Source organism: Sapajus apella, unplaced genomic scaffold (genome assembly GCF_009761245.1).
Source record: "Sapajus apella isolate SASKATOON/1434 unplaced genomic scaffold, GSC_monkey_1.0 scaffold20, whole genome shotgun sequence".
NCBI lineage: Eukaryota > Metazoa > Chordata > Mammalia > Primates > Cebidae > Sapajus > Sapajus apella.
In genome coordinates this window covers 642,241-669,727 of record NW_022436960.1, presented here as the reverse complement: position 1 = coordinate 669,727, position 27,487 = coordinate 642,241, and the positions used below count along the sequence as shown (strand labels likewise).

The following is a 27,487-nucleotide window of genomic DNA, read 5'->3' as shown; positions in this document are numbered from 1 at the left end:
TTTGTTAGAGGTGAAAGAATGCATGGAAGGAGTGCATACTCCAGGTGTTTATAACTGTATGTTTCTTTGGCTGTCATTTTGGATGGACAGGATGTGGGAGAGGAGGGCACAGAGAGTCACTCTGGCCATGTCCCTGGTTTGCCACTGGAGCATTCATTCGTAAGTTTCCCAGTGGAAGATGGATGTGATAGAAGAACTGGACCAGATCGGGTGCGGTGGCCCACGCCTATAATCCTAGCACTTTGGGAGGCTGAGGTGGGTGAATCACTTGAGGTCAGGAGTTTGAGACCAGCCTGGCTAACACGGTGAAACCCCATCTCTGCTAAAAATACAAAAAAAGTAATTGCCGGGCATGGTGGCACATGCCTGTAATCCCTAGCTACTTGGGTGGGTGAGGCAGGAGAATCACTTGAACCCGGGAGGCGGAGGTTGCAGTAAGCCGAAATCGTGCCACTGCATTCCAGCCTGGGTGACAGAGCAAGACTCTGCCTCAAAAGAAAAGAAGAAGAAGAAGAAGAAGAACCACACTAGTCAGTGCTAGAGGGCTTCCCGGGCAGTCTCTGAAAGAAGGAAATGCCTGAGAAGTTATTTGTTGGTAACAGAAAAACTTCCAAGTTGGTCTAGGAGGTGGACCCTAGATACAGACCCATTTTACAGAACACAATGTAAATATGTAAATATTAAAGGCACATTTTCAATATTTGGGGAAAATATTTTCTCTGACTCGAATGACCAATAACTGTTTCTAGAAAAACTTTAGTTGTAGTTTTAATTTGATTATCTTGAGCTTGGTGATAGATTGACTTTTTTTTTTTTTTTTTTTTTTGAGACAGAGTCTTAACTCTGTCGCCTAGGCTGGAGTGCAGTGGTGCAATCTCAGCTCACTGCAACCTCCACCTCCCAGGTTCAAGCGATTCTTTTGCCTCAGCCTTCTGAGTAGCTGGGATTACAGGTGTGTGCCACCACACCCGGCTATTTTTTGTATTTTTAGTAGAGATAGGGTTTCACCATGTTGGCCAGGCTGGTCTCGAACTCCTGACCTCAGGTGATCTTCCCGCCTCAGTCTCCCAAAGAACTGAGATTACAGGCGTGAGCCACTGTGCCTGGCCTAGATTAACTTTTTTAAAGCTATGTGTCTCCTGGAAATGGAATGTATCCCCAATGAGGATTATTTTTGAGCTTTATAATAAAATCTTTCACAGCAAAGACTTTTAAAGACCATGTAGATAAGAACAGATCTTTGAAGGGGAACCTCAGTCTGGCTTTTGAAAGTTCATCTGATTGAAATTAAACTGATGAAACATACGCCATCCTTGCATTACGAAAAACAAGTTCCTCAGCTACTTAAACACTTCTTATGTAAAATGCTAAGTAAGCAATTTAAAATTTAATATACTCTACTTAAAAGCTGTCAATTTAAAAGATTCATAGATGAAGCATTTTATATATGTTAATATTATATGCAGATGATATGGAAGACAGAAATAGCTTCTCGCCTTTAAAGAACATGTGCCTCCAGAGTGGGGAGGGCAGACGCGACAGTGTGAACTATAGGCAAGACCTAGTGGAGTAATCCGTAATCGTGATAGTAATAAGAGGCAGAAACAGAATGGGAGGATGGGACTTTGGAGCATGACATGGGAGTAGTGGTGTCTAAAACAGATTGGCAAACTGTAGGTCTAAGAATAGTTTTTATGTCTTTAAAGGATTGAGAAAATAAGCAAAGAAGAATGACCCATGAAACAAAATACTTACGTACGGCTCTTTATGGGAAAAAAAGTTTGCCAACTCTTGGGTCAAAGGGTCAATAATGCTTTACCAAACAACAACAACAGCAACAAAACAAAAACTGTAATGTTAGAGCAGGAGTTTTCCAAGAGGAAGAATTTTGATCTTGAGGGCGTGGGGTATGGATGGGGCGGAACAGTGGGGGGTGGGGGGGGACAGTATAGACACTGTTCATCGCTTCCAGTGCGATGGGCTCTGGCGGGAACACAGGGCAGGCATAGTGTGCGGTGGGGACAGTGATCGTGGCCTCACAAGTTTGAGCTCAGTTCTGGAGTGGTGAACCATCAGAAGCTTTCAGTTAGGAGAATGTCGGTGTCATAAATTTGAGTTAATTGTGAGAAATTGAAATTAGTATTCCACTTTTTTTCTGAAATGTGCTCTCCTGAACTTACAGTTCTTCAGAAGTGATTGCAGTGTTCACAGAACACTGGCTCTGTGGTAGTCACAGTGCAGATGGGCCCAGAATTCCTGACTTAAGGCTAGAGATTTATCTTTAGCTTTTCATGATGTGGGCTTATCATGATTGTTTTGATCAGCAGCAGACATCTGTGAAGTCTTGGTGAGCCTATAAATTGAGGAACCTGAGAGAATCAAGGGAAAGACAACAATTCTTGCTGATGTCAGAACTGTATTTCAGCTGTTAAACTTCTGCATGGAGAAGGTCTGTTGTCTACTGTGTCAGCATCAGCCTACCTGGGTGTGAATGTATTCTTTGGGAGATGAAATGTAGAAAAGGTACCCCAGTCCATTAGACATTCTGGATTCCCGGAAACAGGACATCTCTGGGGGCAAAATCTTTTGCAGTCACTTATATCAAGAAGAAATTCTTCCAGGAGAAAGCTGGGTAAAGGTATCTTAACTTTGTATGTATATTCAGAGAAAACACAGAAAAAATATTCAGAAAAAAATAAAATAATTTCCCCCATTATCCCCAGGCCATTAGCATCTTGGTGCATAGTCTGCATCTTTTTTTCAACATGTATGCACTTAGATCATCTTGTAAGACTCACATCCCATGTGTTACACACTTTGTATCTCCCAGTGGAGTGGAGAAGAGCCTGATCCTCAATGGGATGCCGAATTGCTCTATCCCCATGATTTTTGCTTGTTTGATTCTCCTAGTGAATCCCGTTGCTGCAGTGTGTATTAGCACCCTTCTGAGCAAACAATGGGCACTCTTTTTTTTTTTTCTTAAGACAGACAGAGTCTTGCTATGTTGCCTCAGGCTGGAATGCAGTGGCTCTTCAAAGGTGCTATCATAATGCCCTGGATTATGGTACACTGCAGCCATGAACTCCTGGGCTCAAGCAATCTCTGCCTCAGCCTCCTGAGTACCTAGGACGAGATGCCAGCACCAGCATATCTGGCTCTTGACCGTTCCCTCAAGCCACACCTACAAGGAGCTGTTTGCACTGTGGGCTATTTTTTTGTCTCATAGTGCAAAGGTGATGATGGCAGCCTCTCAATTTGACTTTCAGGTTGATCTGAAGTTGCTAAGATGGGCTGACACTGTGAGGAGGATGTTGCTATGGCAGTTTGTGTGTGTGTGTACAGTGTCTCCCTCTGTCACCCAGGCTGGAGTGTAGTGGTGCAGTTAGAACTCACTGTAACCTTGAACTCCTGGACTCAAGTGATCCTCCTACCTCAGTCTCCCAAGTAGCTAGGACTATAGGCTTGTACTACCATGCGTGGCTGCCCCAAACCCCTACAGACAGGGTCTTGCTGTGTTGCTGAGGCTGGTCTCAAACTCCTGGTCTCAAGTGATCTTCCTGCTTCAGCCTCCCAAAACACTGGTATTACGGGAGTGAGCCACAGCACCTGCCCTGACACTGTGTATTATTGTTAACTGTAGTCATCCTACAGTGGTGTAAAACACTGGAGTGTATTCCTATCTAGCTCTCTTCCCCTTTTTCCCATCCTCCTACCCTTCCTAGCCTCTAGTATCTTGTGTTTTTTACTTCAGTGAGATCAACTTTTTTTAACTTCCACATACATTAGTGAGAACATGTAGTGTTTAACTTTCTGTTCTTGACTTACCTCACTTAATATCATGTCCTCCAGTTCTATCCACATTGCTGTGAATGACAGGATTTCATCCTTTTTTATGGTTAAATCGTAGTCCATTTTGTGTAGATACCACATTTTTTTCATCTGTTGTTGGAGACCTAGGTTGATTCCCTATCTTGGCTATTGTGAATAGTGCTACAATAAATATGTGGTATAGATGTCTCTCTGATGATATGATTTCCTTTCTTTTGGATAAATTCCCAGCAGTGGGATTGCTGGATCATATGGTAGTTCTAGTTGTAGCTTTTGAGGAACTTCCATACCGCTCTTCGCAGTGGCTGTACTAGTTTACGTTCCTGCCAGCAGTGTGTAAGAGTTCCCTTTTCTCTGCATCCTTGACAGCATTTGTCATTTTTGATAATAACCATTCTAACTGGGGTGAGATGATACTTCGTTGTGGCTTTGTTTTGCATTTTCTTGATGATTAGTGATTTGAGCATTTTTCACGTATTTGGCCATTTGTATGTCTTCTGAGAAATGTCTGTTCAGATAATTTGCCCCTTTGCCTCAGAGTTTCACTCTGTCACCCAGGCTGGAGTGCAGTGGTGTGATCTTGGCTCACCGCAACCTCCACCTTCTAGGTTCAAGTGATTCTCCTGCCTCAGCCACCGAAGTAGCTGGGACTACAGGTGTGCATCGCCACGCCCAGCTATTTTTTGTATTTTTAGTAGAGATGGGATTTTGCCAGGTTGGCTAGGCTAGTCTTGAACTCCTGACCTCAGATGATGAAGGCCTCGGCCTTCCCAACGTGCCGGGATTACATGGTGGCGTGAGCCACCATGCCTAGCCAATTTGCCCCCCCCCCACACACACTTTTTTTTGGTGGACAGAGTTTCACTCTTTTTGCCCAGGCTGGAGTGCAATGGCGCTATCTCGGCTCACTGCAACCTCCACCACCCCACCTGGGTTCAAGCGATTCTCCTGCCTCAGCCTCCTGAGTAGCTGGGATTACAGGCATGTGCCACCACACCCAGCTAATTTTTGTATTTTTAGTGGAGGCGGGGTTTCTCCATGTTGGTCAGGCTGGTTTTGAATTCCTGACCTCAGGTGATCTGCCCCCCTTGGCCTCCCAGAAGTGCTGGGATTACAGGTGTGAGCCACCACGCCTGGCCCCAGTTTGCCCATTTTTAAATTGGAATTGTTGTTGTTGTTGAGATGTGTGAGTTCCTTGTGTATCAGTCCCCTGTTGGATGAATAGTTTGCAAGTACTTTCTCCCATTCTGTAGGTTGTCTTTTCATTCTGTTGTTTCCTTTGTTTTGCTGAAGCTTTCTAGCTTGCTATAAGCCCATTCATTTATGTTTGCTTTTGCTGCTTGTGCTTTTCAGTTCTTACTCATAAAATCTTTTCCCAGACCAATGTCATAAAGCATTTTCCCTGTGTTTTCTAGTAGTTTTATTATTTGGGCCTTACATTTAGGTCTTTGATTCATTTTTAGTTCATTTTTGTATAGGATGTGGGGGGGTCTGGTTTCTACTTTCATTCTTGTGCATATGCATATTCAGTTTTCACAGCACCATTTGTTGAAGGGACTGTCACTGTCCTCTCCCCAGTGAGTGTTCTTGGCACCTTTGTCAGAAATCAGTTGGCTGTAAATATGCATGTTAATTCCTGGATTTTCTATTCTGTTCCATTGGTCTGTGTGTCTGTTTTTATAGACACATACCAGTTGGTTTATAGACCAGTACCATGTTGTTTTGCTTACTACAGCTTTGTAGTATATTTTGAGGTCTAGTAGTGTGATACCTCCAGCTTTATTCTTTTTGCTCAGAATTGCTTTGGCTATTTGGGGTCTTTTGCAGTTTTGTACAAACTTTAGAATTTTTTTCTATTTCTGTGAAGAATGTCGTTGGTGTTTTAATAGAGATTGTTCTTTTAATTATCTTGATTTCTTTTTCTTTTTTTTCCCCTAAGACAGGGTCTCACTTCATTACCCAGGCTGGAGTACAGTGCCTAATCACAGCTCACTGTAGCCTTGACCTCCAGGGCTTAGGTGATCCTCCCACCTCAGCCTCCTGAGTAGCTGGGGCTGCAGGCACATGCCACTACATCTGGCTAATTTTTTGTACTTTTTTTGTAGAGATGGGGTTTTGACATGTTGCTTAGGCTGGTCTCAAATTCCTGAGCTCAAGTGGTCCACCCGCCTCAGCCTCCCAGAGTGCTGGGATGGCAGGTATATGCCAATGCGCCTGGCCTCTTTTCAGTTTCTTGATGATGTTCTTTGATGTACAAAAGTTTTTAACTTTAAATGAAGTCCAGCTTTTCTACTTTTTCTTAGGCTTATTGTGCTTTTGGTGTCCCTTCCTCCCTTCCTTCCTCCCTCCCTTCCTTGCTGCCTTCCTGCCGTCCTTCCTGCCTTCCTTCCTGCCTTCCATCCTCCCTCCCTCCTCCCTGTTTCTCTCCTTCTCTCTTTCTGTCTCTCTCTTTCTCTCCTTCCTTCCTCCCCCTAACTTTTTTTTTTTCAAGACAGGGGCGTGCACTGTCAGCCAGGCTGTAGTGCAGTGGCACGATCATGGCTCACTGTAGCCTCAACCTCTGGATCTTAAGCAGTCCTGCTGCTTTATCCTCCTGAGTGGCTAGGGCTACAGGCGGTACCATTATGCCTGGTTAAATTTTAAGTTACTATTTTTTGTAGAGACAGTGTTTTACTGTGTTGCCCAGGCTGGTGGTCTCAAACTCCTGGGCTTAAGCAGTTCTCCTACTTCATCCTCCCAAAGTGCTGGGGTTACAGATTTGAGCCACTATTCCTGGCTTGGTGTCATTTCTAAAAAAAATTGCCTAATTCAAGGTCATGAAGATGTACATCTTTCTTCTAAGAATTATATAGTTTTAGTTCTTTTCTGCTGTGATCGCGTGTGTATGTGTTGTTTTTTTATTTATATATTTTTTAAGACACTGGGTCTTGCTGTATGGCCAGGCTGGAGTGCAGTGGTTATTCACAGGCTTGATCATAGTGTATAGCAGCCTTGAACGCTTGGGTTCAAGTGATCTTTCTGCCTTAGCTTCCCAGGTAGTTAGGACTGTAGTGCATACCACTGTGCCTGTCTTACCATGTGATCTATTTTGAGTTAATTTTTGTGTGTGATGTGAGGTAGGGGTCCAGTTTCATTTTTTTTAACATGTGTATATTTACATTTTGTAGTTTATTTATTAAAGGGACTGTTTGTGGGTCTGTTCTTATACTGCTATAAAGAAATACCTAAGACTGGGTAGCTTATAAAGGAAAGAAGTTTAATTGACCCATAGATCCACATGTGTGGAGAGGCCTCAGGAAACTTACAATCATGGCAGAAGGGAAAGCAGGCATATCTTACATGGCAGCAGGCAAGAGAGAGTGTATGTGAGTGCAGGAAAAACTACTGTTTACAAAACCATCAGATCTCGTGAGAATTCACTCGCTATCGCAAGAACAGCATGGGGAAACCGCCCCTATAATCCAGTCATTTCTATCTCTTGACACATGGGGATTACAATTCGAGATGAGAGTTGGGTGGACACAGAGCCAAACCATATCACTATTCTTTCTCCATTGAATAGTCTTGGTGCCCTTACCAATAATTTATTGGCCATTAAAAAAACCACCAATTGACCATAAATGTAACGGCTTATTTCTGGACTCTATATTCTTTTTTTTTAAGAGGTAGGATCTCACCCTGTTGCCCAGGCAGGAGTGCAGTGATGGCATTTCAGTTCACTGCAATCTTCGCCTCCTGGGCTCAGGTGATCCACCCAAGTAACTGGGACTACAGGCACATGCCACCACCCTTGGCTAATTTTTGTATATTTTGTAGAAATGGGGTTTTACCATGTTGGCCAGGCTGGTTTCGAACCCCTGAGCTCAAGCAATACCCCCCCTTTGGCCTCCTGAAGTGCTAGGATTACAGGCATTGGCTACTATGCACCATTGTACAGGCCACAGTCTAGCCCCACACACCAGATTTTGAAGATTAAATGTGGTTAAAAAAAGCAGAATATCAATAATTTTTGATAATATTACATGTTAAATGATAAATTTAACATTGCATTAAAATACACAGTAAATTTTATGGACTTCTTTTTACTCTTTAAATGTGGTTGCTAGGAGATTTTAAATTATTTTTGTGATTCTGGTATTTCTGTTGGACAGAAGTATTTTTTCATAGCATGACACTCTATTACATGGTTGACTATACAGTAATCATGTGATTGTGTCAGAGTTTCTTGATTCGGTTCTCTGTTGATTCGGACAGTTAGGTTGTTTCCAGTCTTCCCTGTTTTCCACAGCGCTGTGATGCATGACACTGTGGATGGGTGGTCATGCACTCCTCTGCCCACTGCCAGGACAGAGCTCATAAGGAGGGCTTAGGAAGCATTTGCTGTGCTTCTGAATCTAGGGCATGCAGGCTTCTGTGTTAGTTGAATGAATTGATGAATACATTGATTGATTGATTGAGACAGGTCTTGCTCTGTTGTCCAAGCTGGGATACAGTAGTACGATCCCGGCTCACTGCGGCCTTGACCTCCTGGGCTCAAACAGTCCTCCTACTCCAGCCTTCTGAGTAGCTGGGCCCCCTGGCACACACCACACCACCATGGCTGGTTAATTTTTTAATTTTTTGTAGAGACAGGGTCTCCTTGTGTTGTTCAGACTGGTCTCAAACTCCTGAGCTGAAGCCATCCTCCCGCCTCAGCCTCCCGAAGTGCTGGCATTACAGGTGTGAGCCACCGTGCCCGGCTGATTACTTTCATTTGAACAAAAAATAAGGTTTCAAAATAGGGCTGTAAACAAATATTGATTGAGCCCCTCAATCAGGTAGTTTCAAGGTCTGGGAACACAGTGGTGAATGAATCCAAATTTGGGCCCTCTTGAAGGCCCAGGAGAGATAATCTGGGGGAGAGGGATAGTCTACAAACTGATACATGTGTCAGTTAATGCTAAATAGTTGTGTTAGGAAGGAGTCTGGCTCGAGTCATGTGATGAGAGTACTATCCTAGTAGAGCCTCAGGGAAGGCCTTTCTGAGCAGGTAGCTTTTGGGAAGGGACCGAAATAATGGAGAGGTAGGGAGCTGTGTGAAGATCTGGGAGAAGGGCACTTTTTAGGCAGGAGGATTAGGGTGTGCAAAGGCCTTGGAGGAGGAGTATGCTTGGCATATCTGAGGAACGGAAGGGAGGACTCTGTGACTACAGCTTTGGTGAGAAGTGGTTAGATTTGGGATGTGTCTTGAAGATGGAGCTGACAGTCTTTTCTGATGGATTGGATGTGTGGCATGTTGGGGGGTTGGGCTTTATGATCCTAAGGGATTAGATGCTGCCATTTACTTAGCCAGGGATTGTCAGAGGCAGATCAGAGAGGAAGGGGTACCGAGGGCTCAGTGTTGGACCTGTTAGGTTTGAGTTGCCTTTTTGTTGCTCAAGTGGAGATGCTGAGTTGGTTATTGGGTATATGGGTCTGGGAGAATTACAGAGAGGGGGTGCTGGAGATATATTTGAGAGTTATGAAAAGCTATTTGTACATCAAGCAGGAAGGGTGAGCTTGAGCACTGGATTTTGCATCTTGAAGGTCTTTGGGGACTTGCACAAGTCAGGAGGCATGACAGGTGGAAGTTATCAGGGAAGAATGGGATGTGTGCATCAACAGCTTGAAAGAGTTTGCTCTGAAGTAGAATGTTAGGGGAATGGGCGTGCTGGGAACACATCAGCATTTACCTGTGCCCTGGAAGGAAGGGTTCCAGGAGGGAGGTTGACCGAGGAGGGAATGGGATTCAGTGCCAGAGCAGAGGGTGGACCTTGCCCATGGGATCTGGAAGGAGGGCAGAGTAGACGAGCAGGCCTGCCTTTTAGCAGTGGGAGGAGGAGAAAATACCAGCTGCCCCTTTCCAAAAGCTGAGAGTGGTAGTGAAAAGGGGAAAGGGGTATTGTGTGTTATGGAGCTAAATGTAAAGTTTGCATGAATTTTGAATACAAAATGTAATACTTCACAGCCATTGAGTTGCTTCAAAGTCCTTATCCTCAGGGCTGTCTCCTGTGCCTTAGGGGGTACTTTGGTGAAAAAGTTTGAGAAGCCACTTTATTGTTGTAGTCTATTGTTATGTTGTTAAATCTCACCCAAGTGAGCATTTAACCTTAAAGAGTTTGAGATTCACTTACCCATTTTGTTATCCATAATAGAGCTTTTGCAGCTCCTCCAAATATCCCTCCATTTGTGCGTCTCCATAGTTGTTGGCAGTCACCTCATTCTGCACTGGGAAGGCTGGAGAGGGGTGGGGAGCTTCGGGTGTCTGGAGGTAGAATGGAGAGCTCAAGATTCCCACCCTTTCAGAGATGAGGTGGTAGAGGAAGGCAGGGCCTACTAGGCTTCTGAAGCAGCACTCGCCAGGGACATTTTAGTGACCCTTTTTCCTGTGTTCTCAAAACACTTAACAAATACACCATTTGTCTTTTGATTCTGGCAGGGTGGCTGAGTGAGCTACTGGTAGTGCTATTAGCCAGGCTTTTACAATGTTTAACAATCAGTGGAGATTAAAAGTTGTTTGGCTTCTTTCCCATTGATCACATAGCCTGCTTTTTCTTTTTGTACAATATCGGTATGATTAACCCTCCCACCCCCATTAAAGTTCTTCAGCCTTCTCAGTAGAAAGCTCTGTGAAGTTTGATTCACCCCTGGACATTATTTCATGGAATGGAAGCGTTTGGGAAATCAGGTCTTACCTTCCTTTGTGCTGACAGATCAAGTGGCTGAGGCGTGGAGGGAGGGAGCTCGATTTGAGATGAATAGTTTGTATGCCTGACTGGGTCAAGTAGCCACTTGTTTCCCGTCACATCTAATCAAATCCTAACTCTCTAACTGGAACTTTGTGCCCTTGGCCCAGTACCTCCCCTCTCCCCGTCCCTCACACCCAGCCTCTGTAACCACCATTCTACCCTTCGCTTCCGCACCTTCTACTTTCTTAGTGTAATGCCCTCCAGGCTCATCTGTGGCCATGGATGATAGTCATGTATTATATATTTTAGAATTGCTAAAGAGTAGATTTTAAAAAACTTTTTGTTTTATTTTTATTGTACTTTAAGTTCTGGGGTACATGTGCAGACCTTGCAGGATTGTTGCATAGGTACACACATGCCATGGTGGCTTGCTGTCTCTATCCCCCCCTGCCGTCACTTACATCAGGCATTTTTCTCAGTGTTATCCCTCCCCAACCTTCCCACCCCCAATGTCCCTCCCCAGCCCCCTACTTCCCAACAGACCCTGGTGTGTGATGTCCCCCTCTCTGTGTCCATGTGTTCTCATTGTTCAACACCTGCCTATGAGTGAAAACATGGGTTGTTTGGTTTTCTGTTCTTGTGTCAGTTTGTTGAGAATGATGGTTTCTAGATTCATCGATGTCCCTAAAAAGGACACAAACTCATCATTTTTTATGGCTGCATAGTATTCCATGGTATATATGTGCCACATTTTCTTTGTACAGCCTATCATTCATGGGCATTTGGGTTGGTTCCAGGTCTTTGCTATTGTAAACAGTGCCACAGTGAACATATGTGTGCATGTGTCTTTATAACAGAACAATTTATGATCCTTTGGGTATATACCCAGTAATGGGATTGCTGGGTCAAGTGGAATTTCTGTTTCTAGGTCCTTGAGGAATTGCCACACTGTCTCCCACAATAGTTGAACGAATTTACACTCCCATCAACAGTGTAAAAGTGTTCCTATTTCTCCACATCCTTTCCAGCCTCTGTTGTCTCCAGATTTTTAATGATTGCCATTCTAACTGGTGTGAGATGGTATCTCAATGTGGTTTTGATTTGCATTTCTCTAATGACCAGTGATGATGAGCATTTTTTCATGTTTGTTGGCCTCATAAATGTCTTCCTTTGAAAAGTGTTCATATCCTTCACCTGCTTCTGAATGGGTTTGTTTGTTTGTTTCTTGTAAATCTGCTTTGGTTCTTTGTAGATTCTGGATATCAGCCCTTGTCAGATGGGTAGATTGCAGAAATTTTTTCCCATTCTGTTGGTTGCTGATTCACTCTAATGATTGTTTCTTTTGCTGTGCAGAAACTCTTAAGTTTAATTAGATCCCATTTGTCTATTTTGGCTTTTGTTGCCATTGCTTTTGGTGTTGTAGTCATGAAGTCCTTGCCTATGAGTAGATCTTAAATGTTTTCATCACATGAAAAGTAACTTGGTGAGGTGATAGATTAACTAGTTTGATTTAGTCATTCTACAATGTATGCATAGATCAAAACATCCAATTGTATCTTATAAAAATATATACAATTTTTCTTTGTCAATTAAAAATTTTAAAAATTACAGGAGGCTGAGGTGAGGTTACAGTGAGCTGTGATCATGCCACTGCACTCCAGTCTGGGTGACGGAGAAAGACTCTGTCTCTTAAAAAAAATGTAACTTTAAAAATTAATTAATTTTTAAAAATCCTAACGCTCCCATCACCCCAGCCCCGCATCCTTCTCCCTTCCCCCAGGGTCCCTCCCCTGAGCTGTGCTCTGATTGCTAGAGTGGTACGTCCCTATCCTGGCACTCTTGCTGTGCTGTCCCTGTTCCTTGGGTAGCTTCCCCGTCACTCCTCAGGGGCTTCCCTGGCCACCCTCTGCTCGGGCCGTTCCTGAGTGTTGCATCAGCACCTTCCTTGCCTTTACCCACCGGCCACAGCTTGTGTTTGCCGCCTGAGCCGGAGCACTTGTTTGTCACCTCATGGTCTTCCCCTCCGTGAGGGCAGGGACCGCAGTCTTCCTTTCATGCAGTCTACCCAACTGTGGGCGAGGTGTGTGCACACACGCTCAGCATGTTAGTAGATTGAACATATGTATAAACTAGACTTTGAATCCAGATTATTGTTCTCTCCTGGCCATACAGGTGCTTCTTCCTGCTGCCCATTTACATCTTGGGTGTCACCATCTCTGGCCAGTGCCTGCCCTGTGATCATCTATCAAGGGACCACAGTCCTTTGTGACTCTTGGGTCCAGAGGTGTTTGGGAATGTGACAATTTTTAGATTTTTAGAACAGAATCAGTGAAAGTCCCATATGTTACAGAACATCCTAGGCAGCACCTTCTCATCGAGTGCATTAAGATTTTTGCAGTGAAGTACCTGAATATTTGCACTAAGTGGGACAGTGAGACTATGAATAGCCTCACATCAGATCAGGGCATGCTGCCAAGTGAGTTATGAACATGCTTTCAGTTTTCAGAGAGCTTTTTGGATTTTCGAATTGTAGATGAGGGATTATGGACCTGTCTTAGTGAGCATCTGCTTGTCACGCATTATGCAGCGTGCTGAAACACAAAGGAAGAAAACATCGCGTCCGCCCTCCCGCGTAGGGGTGGGTGGTCACCATATGCAGGTGATGAGCCCATGCTGGGAGGGCACTCCAGCAGGTCTGGTGTTCTCCCTGTCATCTCCCCTTTCCCTTTAAGAGCGTGCTCCACAGGTGCAGTTTCAGGTGAGCCACATGGGGGCCTGGCAGCAGGGGCACTGCATTGTGACATAGGCCTCAGTGTGTCCCTCTCTGAGTGTCTGAGGTCACTGTTCTGGATTGCCCAGATCCTGCCCTCAGGTCTGGCTGTCCGGGTCCAAGGAGAGGGCAGACTCCAGATGATGCTGCAGATCCGGAGCGCTGCCTTTACTTCCTAACCTTCTGTACTCAGGCGCCAGGTAATGGTTTTCAGATGCATTTTGATGTAGGTAGGTACCTTTACAGTTTGCTTTCTGAAATGGGACCTGCTTTTTTTTTTTTTTTGAGACAGGGTCTTCCTCTGTCGCCCAGGCTGAAGCACAATGGTGCAGTCACAGCTCACTGCAGCTTCAGTCTCCTGGACTCAAGTGATCCTACTACCTCAGCCTCTTGAGTAGCTGGGATTACAAGCACCCACCACTACATTTGGCTAAGTTAAAAAAATTTTTTTGTAGAGATGGGGTCTCGCTATGTTGACTAGGCTGGTCCTGAACTCCTGGGTTCAAGCAGATCCTCCTGCCTCGGCCTCCCAAAGTGCTAAGATTATAGGCATGAACCACCAACACCCGCCTGGTACCTGCATTTGAAAATGTTTCATTGCCAAGCCTGCAGGGAGGTCTGCCCTTTTTTATTAGAAAATGAAGAGCTAATTCTGAAACATGCCTACTAAATATTCATATCTCAAGCACTTTAAAAGGATGTAGGGTGAAATAATCTGTTCCTGAAGCAAATATCACTGTGTGTTCGTTACATTATTTCCGAAGTTTTTCTGTGGCCTTTGATAAATTGTGTAAAATGTATTAAGCCTCATGTGAAAATGTATATTAAAGATTGCTCTTTTAATTTAAAATGATTTTGTCCCAGGTACTTGACTTAATGAGTCAAGGTTTAATGTGCGACGACACTATTAGAAATACCTTCTCAATCTTTCAGATTTTATAAAAGATATTGCAGTTTTCAGAAAGTTGAGAATGGTCTTTTGTAATGTATTTTAAGATAGTTAAGAATAGAGTTTATATAGTTAAGATTAGGATTTGTATTACAAAAAACCCCTTCAAGACACATTTTGGGCTTTTATGAGCGAGTAATCATGACAGGACAGAGTGGCTTCACCCACAGTTTTGTGGTTAATATTTGCAAGTCGTTTATTTAACAAGGTTGAAAAGAGGCTCCCTGGTGTCTTTCATGATTACCCTTTTCTGGGGACCAGCTTATAAAGTAAAAAATATCTGGTGGTAGTGTCTTTGCTTCAGATGTATTATGTTTATGGAATTGGAAATGTTTGATTTCTTAGTCTGTGTGTATCAATGGATTATGTAGTTTAAAAATGTTTGCATCTGTATTCCATGTATAAACATGTCCGTTTCCAAGTGTGGCCTTTAAAAGACTGAGGGTTTTGTGGCTAGGGCGCAGTGGCTCACACCTGTAATCCCAGCACTTTGAAAGGCAGAGGTGGACAGATCATGAGGTCAGGAGTTTGAGACCAGCCTGGCCAATATGGTGACATCCTGTCTCTACTAAAAATACAAAAATTAGTCGGGCATGGTGGCGTGCACCTGTAGTTGCAGCTACTCAGGAGACTGAGGCAGGAGAATGGCTTGAACCTGGGAGGCGGAGGTTGCAGTGAGCTGAGATTGCACCACTGCACTCCAACCTGGGCAACAGAGTGAGACTCTGCCTCAAACAAAAAAAGTAAATAAAAGACAGGTTTTTTTCTAAGTTGTTTATTTATACTTTAAGTTCTGGGGTACATGTGCAGATCTTGCAGGTTAGTTACATAGGTATACACGTGCCATGGTGGTGGTTTGCTGCATCCGTCACCTATCATCTACGTTAGGTATTTCTCCTAATGCTATCCCAAGACTGAGGGTTTTTTAAAAGGTCATAATAGAAAAATTTTATGTGTTTTAATTGCTTAAATGTTTTTTTGGTATTAAAAAAAATTGAATGTAATGTGGGAAATGTGAAATGGATGCAGCACTATAAGATTTTCCACAGAAATACGTTATTTGCAGTGAAGCACAATGGGAAGGCTCCATTAGCACTGTAGATGGTATCGTAACTTTGGAAAAACCATTTCACCACGAGAGTATTTACAAAAACTGAAGCCACCCTGTCAGGTTTTGACAGAACTTAGCTATATAGGTAGTGAGTGACGTATGCCAAAACCAGTCTTAAATTACCTATGTTGTCAATATGCAGATTTTCTCTATTTAGTATTTAAACGGTGCGTTTACCAATCTGAGTAAATTGAAATGCCGTATCATAAAAAGAATCAAATCTACCAAACTGAAAATGTGTGCATATCTAAAGTAGTTTCTTTTCTTGATTTTGGTTAAGTTAACAGAAGTATCTTCACATCTGTAATTTCTGGTAACTTAATGAGAACACACTGAACTTTTGGGTCACAATAAATTTTCCCATTATGTAAAATATTTTACACACTGGTTGACTCATTGTGAATTGTGAGTCGACATGATTCTCTTCCTGCGGAAAATAGAAACACACCTTATTGTAATGACGACTTGAGCCAGTTACAGAATTGTGCATGTTACCACGTTGACCGTAGGTGCTTTCTATGAGTTGGGTTGTTGAAGACTTTGAGATGGACAGCTGGCGCTGGGTGGGAATGAAGTGGAAACTTTTTTTAGGTTTAGGGAATGTAGTCTTTCCACTGTCATTTAGTTGTTTATTTTATGCATAGGCTTATTTTTGTTCTTGTGAGCGTTATGTTGAGTTAACGTGTTTTCTTTGACCTCAAACCTTCTGAAATGTTTCTAGGTCTTAAAGATCCAGGTATTATTTATTTCCTAGTAGACAGAGCCAATTAAATGAATACTTTCTTGGGGGAGAGTGTTGGTAAGTTCCATGGTGACACCTCTCTCTCATGATTAAAAATGTTACGTTTGCACAAATATGTAATTTGTATTTTACTTTAAAATTAAGATCAATTTTTTTCTTGAAAAATTGTTGAACTTTTAGATTTGGAAGAGGGGGAGTTGCCACAGGAATTATGAATTGTTTTGAATAGTGAGAAGCTTATTTAAAATTTTTGGAAGGACTACCCCAAAAGTAATGCATGTTTTGGCATAGTGGGAACTCCTGTCATAATGTTTTCTTGTTTTTTAATTGAGTGGGTGAGCTGCATCTCATTAAATGGTGTCTGTTGGATGTTTGGCGTTTGGCTTGATTGTGTCAGCTTTTAAAAAATAACTTTATTGAAATAGTCACATTCCATACAATTCACCTATTTAAAGTGACTCCCTGGTTCAAGCCGTTCTCCTGCATCAGCCTCGCAAGTAGCTGGGATTATAGGCATGTGCCACCATGCCTGGCTAATTTTTGTATATTTAGTAGAGATGAGGTATCACCATGTTGGCCAGGCTGGTCTCGATCTCCTGACCTCGTGATCCACCTGCCTAAGCCTCCCAAAGTGTTGGGATTACAGTCGTGAGCCACTGCGCCGGGCTTCAGTGGTTTTTAGTATATTCACAGGGTTGTGCAGCCGTTGCCTACTTTGGACATTCTGTAGAAATGCAGTTAGACAGTATGTGTTTTCTGTGCCCAGCCGCTCTCACTCAGCATCATGTTTTCATTCATGTTGTAGCGTGTATCAATCAAGGTGGATGTTCCACATTGTATGTATTCATTAGTCCATTGATAGACATTTGGGTTGTTTCTCCTTTTCGGCTGTTGTGTGGTAATGCTGCTGTGAACATTCATGTGCAGGTTTTTGTGTGGACATGCGTTTTCACTTCTGTTGGGAATATACCTCGTCGTTTATATCCTCTTTTGTTGCTTCTTTTACCTGTGGTTCAGGCTCCCATTTATGCTTGTACAGACACTTTGCTACTTGTAACTGGGGCTTGTTTGACCTTTGTTGCTGACCTAGTGACTTCTTGTGTCATGTTTAAAGCCCCTGAAACCCTCTGTTGCCTAGAGAGACAGGCAGAATTGCAGTCTGTTTCCTTCCTAAGACCAGATCACATCTGGTGGTCATGAAATGGTCTTATCAAATAAGTACCTGTAAGATAATTGGTAAATAAGTATGTATCTAAGCCAAATAGATTGTGTGTGTGTTTTAGATTGTTTTTCTTCTCTGTGCTTTCTCTTAGGGACATCCTTTGTTCTGTGGCCCCAGTGGCACCTAGAGTGACGACTATGAATGATTTGTCTCTGTTTTCCCTTCAGGCAGAATACTGCTGGCTTGGATTTTTTTCTTGTTAATTTTGGTGACTTAGTTGCCTGTTTGAAGTGATAAGTACCTTCAGATAGTAGTGATGCTCTTTAGCATTTTAAGTGTCCAAATGAGACCTATTGGGATGTTTCCATAATTTGCATCAAATTCATGTAAACGTACATTAATGATATTAGCTAGTCTGCATGAGCTAAAGTATCAATTTCATTACTAGTATTTAATAAAGGGGCAGGATTAGCCATGGCCATTCTAGTTAATGGTAAGAGCCCTGTAGGTCTCTCATCATATATTTAAGCTGAATTAAGCTTGGAAATATAACTGAGTGCGTTGTGGCTATATTTGGTAACAGTCATGCCTTACATTTTGAGATAGCTTATACTTTTTCACACCAGTTGACTCATTGTAAATTATGAGTAGATGTGATTCGCTTCCTGCAGAGAGCAAATGCATTCAGTCCACTGAAAATCAGCTTCATGAGGTTTGTAGGACAGGCCTTACTCCTTTCTTAGACAAGGAATCTGAGATCCAGAAAGAGTGAGCGGTTGATTGGGAGGAGTCAGTGCCAGAGGGAGGCAGCGTGCCCTTTCTGCTCTGCCTACGCTGTGAGGACACCAGGCCGTGCCTTCACCAGGAGGAAGTCATGCCAAGTCCAAAGCATCAGGCCGCTCAGAGCCAAGCAGCTTTGCTGGAGCACCCACTGGTGCCCTTAGAAAGTGATTTCTCCTGTTGAAACCTCGCTGCCACCTCACCTGGAAACAAGACAGTAGGAAGCCACCCCCCCAGGTATGTGGGGACCCGGCACCCGTGCGCCGAACCTCACTGTCCTTGGTCAGATTGTTGAGTTGGGCGGCAATTGGAAGGGTCCTCTGGCATGCTCCTCTGGGGACCTTCTGCCACCCCTGGAGACAGCTCGCGCCCCTGCCCATCTCTCCCCACCAGTGCACACTCCCCCCAGCCCTGGCCCAGCTGCGGGGCCCTCCCCAGTAGGCTCTGGCTGTTCCAGGAGGCATGAGAGTGTTGCCGTGGGACCTGCCCACTGCTCGACATCCCCCAGGGAGAGCCTGCTCAGGCCACGCACGGGCTTCTGGCCAGACAGATCAGTGGGGAAGAGTTCCCCTGCAGCGCTGCTGCCAGCGGGGGCTAGTGAGGGTGGCACTGCCACGGAGAACACGCCTTGATCTCTGACTTGAAAGGCAGCATTCTTCTGGAACTTCTGTGGGGAGTGCCCAGAGTGGCACCTAAATGTCCAGAAGCGTTTGATGAAAGTTCATCTGAGGCTTTTAAACTGCTCGAGTGAGTCTTTCTGAAGCGCAGTGATGGCAAAAGGAAACCACCTCGAGCTGCCTACCTGCGCATTCTCTCCTCGGCTCCCGTGGGCTGTGAGGTGTTCCCTGTCAGGAATTTACGCGGAAGCGTGTCTGCTGTGGCCGAATGTGTTCATTCATTCATAGCTCACGGTAAGAGGGAGGGATGGGGGAGGAAGACTGCAGTATTTCCTTAAAAGTTTTTCCGTAACTCGAATCCCTCCCATCCCCGTGAGGTAACATCATCTTTTCCAGTTGGCGACAGTGAACTCTGTTTTGGGTACCTACAAAAGCAGAAGGGGTGGGTAGGTTGTGGCCGGAGGAGGCTGGTGCCTGGGTGTGGATCCTGGCTCTTCCGCTTGAACTCACTGTGCCTCAGCGTCCTTGTGTGTCGGATGGAGCCGCCTCACAGGAGCAAGCGAGTTGTGTGTGTGGAGCAGGTGGCTGATGTGCGGCGAGTCCTCCAGGAATGCGGCCGCAGCAGGAGCACTTTGGGCACCGCAGATACAGCCCTGACCACGCTGCAGGGCTTCCGTGCGGGGCCACTGCACATCCACCGCTTCAAGACAGCATGGGAGCTGCCGGAGGTGGGGGGCTGGCTCAGGAAAAGGGCCTTGCTGCCAGGGGTGGGAAGGCAGTCAGTGAAGACTTCCTGGAGGAGCCTGAGATGAGAAGTAGTTAGGTAGCCAGAGACAAGGCAAAGAAGGGCCATTTTCCTCAGAGAACAGCATAGCATTGGCAGAGGTCCGACATGTCATTTCCTATTGCAGAATTGGGGAGTGCCCAGTAGGTTCTTTCGTTTGTTTGTTCATTCATCCAGTCTTTCACCTCACACCTGTTCAGGGTCCGGCTGGGCTCTGGACATGGGGTGGAAGATAGCCATCTGAGCAGAGGCTGCTTGGACTGTCACCTTTGTTGGGGTTGCCATGGGTGCCAGAGGACAGCTGTTACTTATGGGTGGCAGCGTGGTGGGGTGGCACAGCACAGAGCTGCCCTGCTGTGCTCACACCCGGTGCCTCCCTGCGGTCACCACGTGCCTTGGGCAAGTGTAGGCCTCAGGTCCCAGATGCCAGTTTCTGTCAGTGGTGGTGGTGGTGGCCATACCCGCTCTGGTCTGCTGTGAGGGAGGGACGGGCTCCAGCCACAAACATTTACCTTGCAGAGGACCTCCTGCACCTGCTGAGAATGGGCACGGCCATCTGGAGGATGTTCTCCCCTTGGCCCTCCCTGTTCCAGCCAAGTCCACAGCCTTCAGCTCCTTTTATAAGTATTCCTTTCTCACAGAGCCTTGTCCTGGAGCTGCAGATGGGCCCTGGTTCTGCCTCCCATGCGGTGCCGGTCCTCCTCCACCATGCACGATGGTGTGTTTCCCGTTATTCTTCCTCCTTATACATATAGCCTGAAGGCAATTTTGTGTTCAGTTTAAAAAGTATTTTGTACATGAAATAAAGTTTTGACTGTGACCTGTCACGTGAGGTCATTTGGGGAATTTCTTCTTGTGATGGTATGTAGGTACTCAGAAAGTTTCAGATTTTGGGGCAGTTTGGATTTTTGGATTAGGGTTGCTCAACTTGAATGTCCTTTTATCTACAGCATATGGTCAGTGCTCACTAAACGTATTGCATGAATGAATGAAAACCAAAGTCATTTAGTAAGCATGTTACTATTTCAGAAGTCTCTTTTCTGAAATTGATTATATGGTCAATGGTTCAAAATTTCAAGTGCTCTGACCACATAATGGTTATTACCATACTGTGAAGGTAGCTGAGTGTTCAGTGATTGCTGCCCACAGAGGACCTGGAAGTGCTTGCTGTACTTGCATGTTTTGGAATGGAAATCATGGCTCATTCCCAAGAGCCCCTCAGCAGGGGCTCTGAGCCTGGTGCTAAGCAGCAGATGTGCAGATTCCTGCAGGGCGTACCTGAGCACTGAGAGGGGGCGTCATATACACATCACACTCGTTTCCGCATCCCTACCCCACACAGCCAGTGGTCACAGCCATCCTCCAGTAAAAACCACAAAGCAGTCAACCTTTAGGAAACAGGTAGGAAATCTAGAAAAAGCCTCAGGTGTTTACAGCATTTTTAAAGGTTGTTAAAAAAAAATCTTTGTGATTGGAAAGCCTGCTTCCTGTGCCAGGGAGACTCTCTCCAGCGCTTTTGCTTCTGAGGTTGGTAGCTTTCAGAAAGACTGCAATGCAGCGGTTACCAAAGTCCTTGTTAATATGGAAACAACCCGTGGTGAAGCCTTTTGCTCCCCTTCACAACTGCTGACTGCTGCCTGCAGTCTGAAGGAGGAGTTAATGAAGGCAGTGATCCTCCGGACCTGGCAGTTTAGTGATTAGAACGTGCGCGATTCTGTGAATGCTGTGGCTGGCGCAGGCATGTCCTGCAGCAGCTCTGTCAAGTTACTGATGCAGTCGGCTTCTTCCTGGGAACGCGAAGCCGAAGATGTCTTTGCAGTTTGTGCACAATAATTTTGTTTTCATCTCTCTGTTCAGATGACGGATTATAAGAAGGTAACGGACTTTAGAAATCATGCATATATGTATTTTAAGTGTTTATGAATATCCCTAGCCAAGGTAATGAATTATGATTGAATAGATCTCTTTCGAACCTAAGAAATAAAAGTTTATTTCTTGTTAATGACAGTTTTGACAATTGAAGAGTTATCTTATTTCATATTGACAGATGCCCTCTAAGGGAATTATTGAAGATGTTCTTTGAAGAGATCTGCTTTCTCTTGGATTTGCTAAACATAGTTGAATTTCAGAGATGTAGATACAGATATTTTGTTTCTTTAACTTAAGCAAGGACAGTTTCATTAATCTGGATGGAACTTTTCATCTTACAAAATCTCAACCACCAGCTGTAGATGATGAATTCTAATCTCCTTAGTTCTTATTTTGCCTTCAGAAGAGCATTTTCGGATGTGTGGAGCTTTGTGCTTATCCATGGGGTGAGCTGGGTGCTACCTCCAGCTGCTGCTCTTTGTTTATCTTAGAGGGAGTCCAAGAGTCAGAGCTGAGATTTATTTTGCAATGAATTAGTGGCCCCAAACTGTATTAAATGCATTATGGGTGGTAATTTATATGTCCAATGCCAAGAAATATAATGTTGGGGTTACCATGGCAACTGCTTGCATTCTGAAAAGCTTGTGAATGGGTTCTGAACCTTCTGGCATTGGAAGTGAGCTTTCCTAGCCGAGAGCCTGCATTCGTGATTTGTGTAAATAAATTTGGCTTTCCATATGAAGCACATCCTTTCTCTTCGTTTACCAGAGTAGCCCGTTGAGCTCAGTTCTTTCTCTGGCAACGTCTGCCTTGGTGTCTTGCTTCCTGGCAACAGACTATGGTTGAGACATAGTTTTCAACTTCAGGCCGAGGAACTAGCCTGTGTGTGTGTGCTGGCCTGCCACCTCAGTCTGCAGGCTGTGAAGAAGGGGGCTGGCTCATCGTGCCTCCCGAGGCCTAGCAATGCATGAGGTCTCCAAAAGCACAGTTGCAGCCCCATGTGCTGGGGGGGTCCTGGCACAGCTTTCTGTTCATCCAAAGGGTTTGTTTCCAGTAACACACATGCTAGGGCTCTTCCTGGGAGGCAGCCCTGCCTGTTTCCAGGATATCATGGGGATTCGTTTTGGGGATGGAGGCCCAGGTTATAAAGACCCATGTTTAAAATGTCAAGCTTATGAAAATAATAAACGAGGGCCTATTGTCTTCATTGCCGAAGGTCTGTTTGCTGTTGGTTAGAAATATATGTAGCATAGGCCGGGCATGGTAGCTCATGCCTGTAATCCCAGCACTTTGAGAGACCAAGGCAGGAGGATTGCTGGAGTCCAGGAATCCAAGACCATTCAGGGCAAAATAGCGAGACCTCATCTCTAGAGAAAAATAAAATAAAGAAAACTAGTCTCCCTCGTGGATTTAAAACAATGTTGATGTCTTGATTGCCTGGGACTGAAATGTCTGTGATTTCAGGGGCCTGAGGTTGGAAGGTTGGAGCCTGGTGTTGCTGCCAAGGTGGCAGCTCCTAGAGGGCCTGGCTAGGCTCTGGGAGAATGTTTTCACCCTCTGTGGAATTCATTCTCTTTGTTAATAAATATTCAGATTATAGAGTTTAAATGTCGAGCTTGAAGATAGACTGGCCTTCAGGCACACAGTGGGCATGTTGCTGTGGCTCACCTGTAGGCCTCAGTTACGAATCTTTGTCTAATCCAATCCCTTTATTTTACAGATGAGGAAAATGAGGCCCAAAGAAGTAATGCCACTTGGTTAAGGTCCCAGAGCAGGTCAGAATCAGATCTAGGATCAGAAACCTGGCTCCTGGCTCCTGGCTCTCTACTCTTCTAAGGATCGCTGTCCTGACAGAAGCGGTTTGCTCTCAGTGCATGTTGTTTTTGCTTTCCTTTTGTCAGAAAGAGGCCTGTAATAACAACAGGCATCTAATTTAGACTGTGATTTAGAATTTTTAAAATTCCTGTCTTCACTTCCTCTGATTATTTATTGAATTTCCACTCAGTGTGCTGGAGTAACCCACGGGAGGGGCAAACGGCATGACCTCTACCCTTAATGCTGTCTGCTGTGATGAGAGATGGGTGCATAGCCGAGCCCGCAGACTGGGATGTCGAGATAAATTCTGGCTTGACACCTGCATTTCTGCCTGTCTGTGGTATTCTGTGTTCTTATAGAGAAGCTGCAGTGCCCAGCAGTTACCCTGGGGCGAATCTGAATCACCACCTGTTAAGTCAGGGTCATGATACTGTATTTACTAAGGCAGGGCAACATAGTAATTTAGACTCAACTTATAAGTTGCAACTTATTACACATAATAGTAATAAGAGGTTCGCCTTGCAAGGGTTGAAATACAAATTGATTTTTTTAGCCAGATTCCATTGAACCCTGGTTGTTGATTTTCCAATCTTGAAAGAATACTGAGATTTTGTTGTAGAACTCACGTAGGGTGCCATTGTGTTTTCCTAAGTATTCTCAGTGATTTCTCCCATTCTCTGTATTTTTCTCGCATGGGACTTTGACAAAGAGGTGTGCCTGGGCTGGGTGTGTGGCCCCCCTCACCCAGCAGTATGGCACAGTGGAGCTATGTGACTTCTGAGCTAGGTCATTAAAAGGGTGCAGTTTTTGCTTGGATTTCTTTTTGGGGTCCTTGTTTGCCATCCATACAGTGAGGAAACCCATCTAACCCACACAGGAGGACCACACAGTGAGCAGGGCGTTGACGTAGCAAGGTGACTTCGTTTTCTGAGTAACCTCCACTACAGTGTTGAAACTGTGTCCCTGAGCTCAGCAGGTGGAGGTAAAAGATTTTTCAAAGAAAAGGGTAATGTAGGCTCTTGGTTGACCACATGGTGAAGAGAGGCCCCTGGGTCGTCTGAAGTGTTGCAGATAGAGCATGGAGTGCTGGGACCTTCAGTCAGGCCAGGTCCTGCTGCCTCACTGTCCTGCTCTCCCAGGTGCTCCTGGCCTGCCTTGCTCCCTGGCCCAGTGCTGCCTTCTGCCCTTTCATGGGGTAAGCTGCTTTCTCCCAGCCCCAGCCATCGGTCTTGTTGCTCAGAATGCAAGAGCCTTTCTTGGCTTAGAACTTTAACTCAAAACCCTCAGTTTTTTTTTTAAATTTTCTTTTTTTTGAGATGGAGTTTTGTTCTTGTTGCCCAGGCTAGAGTGCATTGGCATAGTCTTGGCTCACTGCAAACTCCGCCTCCCCAGCTCAAGCAATTCTGCTGCCTCAGCCTCCCAAGTAGCTAGGATCACAGGTACGTAGTACTACACCTGGCTGATTTTTTTTGTATTTTTTTTTAGTAGAAATGGGGTTTCACCATGTTGGCCAAGCTGGTCTCCCAACTCCTGACGGCAGGTGATCTGCCCGCCTTGGCCTCCCAAAGTGCTGCTATTAGAGGCGTGCTGGGCAGTTTTATCATTCATCATCGGGGTAGTTTGGTTTATTATAACTTGCAGCTTCATACCTTATAAAACAAATTCATTTCTTGCTTTCAGATTTGCTTACCTAAAAGTTCTATTCATAATAGTAACTTAGCACAAGGCTTCTAATATATGAGTTGATGAAAAGCAGCTCCTGTATCACCTTTAATAAGGATAATTTGGAAGTGTAATTTAATGCCTGGAAGCCAATTGGTACTGAGGTTTAATTTTGTACTTGGAAAAGAAGTTCGAGAAGAAAAGTATCCTTTTTTTCCTTAAATTTATTTTTCTTAGTTGACATATAAAATTGTATATATATTTATCATGTACAGCATGATATTTTGAAGTATATATTATGGAAAGGTTAAGTCTAGCAAATTAGCAAGTGTAAAGATAAACTCAGTAGTTATCTTTTTTGTGGTGAGAACACTTTACATGACTTCGTTGTTTTTTTTTTTAAACATAAAATCATTCAGAAAAGTCATCTACTTTCTTAGCATTTTTCAAGAAGAAAAGTATCTTTTTAACAAATACATTTTCCAAGCCCTGGTCCGTAACCCACTATTGTTCAGTTAATATTTATCAAGCACTGGCTGGGCGCAGTGGCTCACGCCTGTAATCCCAGCACTTCAGGAGACTGAGGTGGGTAGATCACCTGAGGTCAGAAGTTCAAGACCAGCCTGGCCAACATGGTGAAAGCCTGTCTCTACTAAAAATACAAAAATTAGATTGACATGGTGGTGGGTGACTGTAATCCCAGCTACTCGGGAGGCCGAGGCAGGAGAATTGCTTGAGCCCTGATGATGGAGATTGCAGTGAGCTGAGATTGTGCCACCGCACTCCAGCCTGGGTAGCATAGTTAGACTTCTCCTAAAAAAAAAATAAATAATTGGGTGTGCATACTGCCCATAGCAATTTACAGACTCAGTGCGATTCCTGGCAAATTACCAAGGACCTTCTTCACAGAACTAGAAAAACACTGCTTTAAAATTCATATGGACCAAAAAAGAACCCAAATAGCCAAGGGAGTCTAAGCAAAAGAACAAAGCTGGAGGTATTCTGTTACCCAACTTCAAACTATGCTATAGGGACGCGGCAACCTCACAGCATGGTATGGTGCAAAAGCAGACACCAGTGGAACAAAAGAGAGAGCCCAGAAACAAGGCCACACACCTACAACCATCTGATCTTCGTCAAAGCTGACCAAAGCAGCGGGGAAAGGACTCTCTAAATCTGTGGTGCTGGGACAACTGGCTAGCCACGTGCAGAAGATTGAAACTGACCCCTTCCCTACACAATGTACAAAAATCAGCTCAAAATATAAGACTCAAATGTAAAACCCAACATTGTAAAGGCCCTGGAAGACAACCTCAGCAAATACCATTGTGGACATGGGAACTGACAAAGATTTCATGATGAAAACGCCACAAGCAATTGCAACAAAAGCAAAAACTGACAAATGGGATCTAATTAAACTTAAGAGCTTCTATTCAGCAAAAGAAACTATTAACAGAGTATATATACATTCTACAGCATGGAGAACATATTTGTAAATTATGCATCTGACAAAGGTGTGATATCCAGCATCTGTAAGGAACTTAAATTTACAAAAATAAATAAATAAATAAAAAGTGGGCAAAGGGCTGGGCGTGGTGGCTCACGCCTGTAATCCTAGCCCTTCGGGAGGCTGAGGCAGGTGGATCACAAGGTCAAGAGATCAAGACCATCCTGGCCAATGTGGTGAAACCCCGCCTCTACTAAAAATATAAAAATTAGCTGGGTGTGGTGGCAGACGCCTATAATCCCAGCTACTCGGGAGGCAGAGACAGGAGGATAGCTTGAATCAGGGGGCCGAGATTGTGCCACTGCACTCCAGCCTACGACAGAGAAAGACTTTGTCTCAAAAAAAAAAAAAAAAAAAAAAAGTAGGCAAAGGACACACACAAACTCTTTTCAAAAGAAGAATACATACAGCCAGCAGGCATATGAAAAACAGCCCAAATCACTGACCATTAGAGAAATGCAAATCAAAACCACAGTGAGATACCATCTCACACCAGTCAGAATGGCCATTATTAAAAAGCCAAAAATAAGATGCTGGTGAGGTTGTGGAGAAAAGGGAGCACTTATACACTGCTGGTGGAGTGTAAATTAGTTCAACCACTGCAGAAAGCAGTATGGTGATTCCTCAGAGAGCTAGAAACAGAACTTACTTTCGACCCTGCAACCCCATTACTGGTTATATATACTCAAAGGGGTATAAATCATTCTACCATAAAGATATGTTCATTGCAGCACTATTCACAATAGCAAAGACATGGAATCCATCTAAACGCCTATCAATGGCAGACTGGATAAAGAAAATTTGATACATTTACATCGTGGAATACAATGCAACTGTAAGAAAGAATGAGATCCTATCTTTTGCAGGAACATGGTTGGGAGCTGGAGGCCATTATCCTCAGCAAACTAACGCAGGAACAGAAAACCAAGTACTGAATGTTCTCACTTATAAGTGGAAGCTAAGTGATGAGAACACTTGGACACAAAGAAGGGAACAACAGACAGTGGGGCCTCCTCAAGGGTGGAGGATGAGAGGAGGGAGAGGATCAGGAAAAATAACCATTGGGTTTTAGGCCTCATACCTGGGTTACAGAATAATCTGTACAACAAACCCTGGTGACAGGAGTTTACCTATATAACAAACCTGCACATGTACTTCTTTTTTTTTTTTTTTTTTTTTTTTTT

General features: G+C 44.2%; 1 protein-coding gene across 10 annotated transcripts in view; it reads left to right on the top strand.

Annotated features, from left to right (window-relative positions):
- Window positions 1-27,487, top strand: part of TRAF3 (TNF receptor associated factor 3) — a 125,199-nt gene that overhangs the window by 31,407 nt on the left and 66,305 nt on the right. For 3 of the 10 annotated variants that reach the window (XM_032287325.1, XM_032287319.1, XM_032287318.1), the window contains exon 1: window positions 16,740-23,178. The exons of 3 other annotated variants lie outside the window; for them this stretch is intronic. The gene's annotated coding sequence lies outside the window, so the exon portion shown is untranslated. Of the gene's footprint in view, window positions 1-16,739; window positions 23,179-27,487 lie in introns of those variants that run through there. 4 more of the 10 variants (XM_032287321.1, XM_032287316.1, XM_032287324.1 and 1 more) reach the window with 2 other exon arrangements.